The following is a 4,546-nucleotide window of genomic DNA, read 5'->3' on the forward strand; positions in this document are numbered from 1 at the left end:
AATTATCATGCCTTTTATCTATGCTGTAGTGCTAAATTGCTAAAATAAGAGTATTCACGGAATCACATCTCATTCTTTATATTTATCCATATAATTTAACTAAAAATAACTTTTAAACTTAATACACTAAACTTTTTTTTTCTTTTTATTATCTCAATAGTTATCAAATCATAATCAATAAGATGATTTTTAAAGTAAAACGTGGATCAAGTTTGCGCACGACAATTTGTGATCTTCCATAAAAAAGACGTATAACTTTACAAAATGAGTCAGTCTAAATAGACATCTTTCATCTTAACTACATGTATAGAGAAAAGTATATAACTAATTAGATATAATGTTTGATTTTTTTATATAAAAATACTATTTTTTTATTCTTTTGTAATGATAACGTTTTATTTTTATTCCAACATATACACTTTTTTAATTACTTGGCATCCTTTTAATATTTATTCTTTTTTTATTATTTTATTTTTCATCTCATTTATTTTGGAACGACTAATTCTCTTAAGGGTAGCTCAACTTAGGCGATTATAACGTGGTTGGAGAATATTTTGGATCGGAATGTTCAATCGCAGGTTGTGAAAGTGGTCGAATGACAAACTATCTTAAATCACAAACCTTTCTCATGCTACTTCAAACAATATTCATGTCGAAATTTCAAACATATCCATCATCTGACATTAAGTTGCTTGACCTCGAGTCGTAGTGTCTTTCAGCACCTTGCAATACGTTGCTAAATGTGTTTCCAAAGTCGAGTTTGATTCCGACTTCAAAACCGCACCACATTTCTTGCATTGAACTTTGTTCTGGCCACTTGGCATTTCACATCAATCAAATTGCATCAAATAGTTTTGTTCCTCGTTACAAGAATAACTTTCACAACGGTGTGTGAGAGCTAATAATTAAACAAACACATATAATATATACCTATTTATACTAACAAATGAGGGGCAAAAGCGTAAAATAATAAAAAAACAAGTGCGGTAAAAAAATCCGAAAACTGCTATAACTTAGCCATAAATTTCCATTGCAACAGACAAGCTCTCCAACATTTTATGCAACTTATCCAATTCAATATGAGACCTGTCATTATAAACAAACCGAAAAACCCTACCCTCTAACTCAATCCAACTACACGCGACATCTTTTTTAACCCCACGACGCGTTAACAAAGTTCTAACATGAGCTGCGTCGGCCCACATACCTCTTGCAGCAAAAATCTTTGAATGAAGCACACAAATCCCAGCGCTTAACTCGCGAGTACCCTCAAGCTTTTGTGCCACTAATTCACCCAACTCAAAATTCTCATAAACTCTACAACAACTTAATAATGTTTCCCATGTATATGATGGAAGCTCAACTGGCAATTGCTTAACCAACTCATATGCCTCTGTTAACATCCCATTTCTACCAAGAACATCAATCATACACGCATAATGCTCGGCTTTAGGGGCTATTTTCCACCTTTCTTCCATTGATTTGTAGCACTCCCAACTCTCTTTAACCATACCCGAATGAGCACAACTGGTTAATAATCCTAGAAAAGTCAAATCATCGGGTCGGTAACCAGATTCTGTCATCGAATAAAACAGTTTTAGGGCTTTTAAACCCGACCCGTGACACGCATGCGCCATAATCATCGCGTTCCATGAAACTGTGTCTTTTTTTATGGTGGTTACAAAGATTAAAGTAGCACTGTTATAAACCCGCATTTGGAATACATAGATATCAATGAACTAACAACCGTTGAATCGTTTACATACGCGCATTTGATTACACACGAGTGCATTGCTTTACCCAAGCCATGCAGAGCAAGTGACCCACAAACAGATATTAAACCAGTGAATGCTACATGATCTGGTTTGATTCGGTTATGCAGCATTTGGGAGTAAAGATTGAAAGCCTCATCACTCTGAATCCCACAAATCATTATGTTCCAAGTGGTTTGATCTTTAACCGGAATCCTCTTGAAAAAGACTCGAGCTTTTTACAACCTCGTTTTCTTGAACATACCCTTGAAGAATTGTGTTCCACGAAACTATATTGCGGTTTGGCATGTTCTTAAAAAGCTCAATAGCTTGTTCTAAACTATTATTTTTAACATACCCGCTCATGATCGTGTTCCAAGCAACCGCATCTCGTTTAGGCATTGCGTCGAACAGTCTCCGCGCATCTTCAATCTGATTGTTCTGCACGAAGCCTTGAATCATCACAGTCCACGCGATCACATCTTTTGTAGGCATTTCGTCAAACAACTTCCGCGCTATCACCATCTTCCCGTAATTAGTAAAACAACGTATGACGGTTGTCCATGAGGCCACGTCAAGCTCACACGCCGTAACAAACAACCTCCACAGCGACTTAACATCTCCCGTCTCAGCATAACCGGTCAGCATTGCATTGTTGATCAGCACGTCCTCAAACGGACACACACCAAACAACCTTTTTGCTTCCTCCACAAGCCCTGCACAAAAGCAGCCCTCAATAATAATAGCCCAGGATCTCGAATTCTTGGCGGGAATTTGGTCAAACAAGTTTCTTGCTTCATCGATTCGCATGTTCTTCGTGTACCCGGACAGCATAGCATTCCAGCAGACCACATTCTTATGATCAGTCATGGAATCAAACAGCGTTCTGGCGTCATCCAACCTCCCACACTTGGCGTAGCCGTCCAACATTGCGGTCCAGGAGACGACATTTCGGGTGGGCATTTCGTCGAACACCTTGCGGGCGGGTAAAACCAACCCGTTTTTGAGGTACCCAGAAATCACACAATTCCATGAGACAGTGTTCTTGATTGGCATCTCACGGAACAGACTGAGTGCGGATTTGATGTCACCATGTCTGAAGAATGTGGTGATTTGTGTGTTGCATTGGTATATATATATAGAATTGGGATTGGAACTGGAACTGGAACACAGAAGACGGAAATGAGAGTGAATTGTGGTAAATAGTGCATGCTTGGGTGGAGTAATCATATAAATATATATATATATATATATATATATATATATATATATATATATATATATATATATATATATATATATATATATATATATGTCTTTTGTATCAAAAACTTAACTTGGAAGTGTTAGATTAGATGTGGGTGTTAAAATGGGTGTATAGGTGGTTGACCCTATATTATTATATCCACAAGCAAATTTTACCGTTAATGCATCAACTTTATGATTGCAAATTTTAGTTATCAATAACTAGTATCTAGACCCCGCCGCGACGCAGCGGGGATATAAAGTTGGAAAAAGGATATACAGCTTTCTGTTATGGGAAGACAAAGTGAACCCTTTAAAACTTGTAGCTCTATTTAAAATGTCTGGTGTGTATTAATAATTCCTAATAATACTTTAGAAAGGCTAGTAATATTGTCTCGCCTAAAACTTGTAAACAAACTCCAAAATGGTCTTAAGCTTTGCCAAACAAAAAAACCCTATACCATACTTCTAGCATCATAAGGCTCTAGTCTACGTGCCAATGAATGGAATGTCAGGCTACATGAGTAAAATGTAAAGCTGTTTACATCGGTTCCAAATACAAACACAAAGAGACAGGTTCCTCCTACTACGACTCATACAAAAGGTTACTGAACTTTTAAAAGAGAAACAATTACAACAAATCATGATAAAATTACAAAGCCAAAAAAACAATACACCATTCAAGCCATTAACATTCAAATCGCCACTATAATGAGAATAATCTCATCACTCTGCCCGTAATTAAACACGGGCATTACCTAGCGTTTCCAAAATGAACCGTTCGGCAGCAGGTTAGTCGTGACACCCACACACAAATTGGTACTTGTTACTTTTGTATCATGCTGACTATCCATTATCCATTAAAATATACCTCAGTGTCCCTGTAGCCAAGCAAATCTTATTCTTTCATATGGAATTGAAACCCAAAAGTAAACTAAGATGTCTCCTTGTCACCTAACCCAAGCAACTGTCAACAATACAGATGAGGCCATGAGGGTATAGTAAATTATAAAGACCGTAAATGGTCGTGTAGACCACCTCTCAGATTTTGAGAGAACAGTTGAAGACAACTGCAGAAAAAAATGGCACGTTCAAAGAATCAATAAGCATTTCTTTTTACATATTAAATACAGTACAAGTATAACCATCAGTATACTATCCGCCTCATTCCAATTAACTCACCATTCTGTTTTCTCTAGTTCGATCTGAACTACTTCTGCAAACCCCTAAGGCGCACCCTCTGAATCAGTCCCACAGAAACCTGTTAACAACAAAAAGTGAGATACCAATCAGCTGACCTATATACCATTCAATGAGCTAAATTCTATAATCAATTGAAAGATTAACTGCACTCTAGATTTCACATATTGCTACACGAATAACCACTTTATAAATTTAATTATTTTCTTTAAGGCTGCAAAGATTGGTTGTATAGTTTCATGATGTACCAACTTCAACCAAACCATTAAACTAAATATTTAATATGAAGTTGAACTTACATGTTAATTAGTTTTTGCAAATTAAATAATGTAATTTAGGTTTTGTAAATT

General features: G+C 36.4%; 1 pseudogene; it reads right to left on the reverse strand.

Moving 5' to 3' along the window:
* Positions 1-408: 408 nt before the first annotated feature.
* Positions 409-2,981, reverse strand: LOC143623431 (uncharacterized; annotated as a pseudogene).
* Positions 2,982-4,546: the final 1,565 nt, after the last annotated feature.

This window comes from Bidens hawaiensis, unplaced genomic scaffold, assembly GCF_021521415.1.
Source record: "Bidens hawaiensis isolate Kalapana, Puna unplaced genomic scaffold, B.hawaiensis_p1.1 tig00003469_1, whole genome shotgun sequence".
NCBI lineage: Eukaryota > Viridiplantae > Streptophyta > Magnoliopsida > Asterales > Asteraceae > Bidens > Bidens hawaiensis.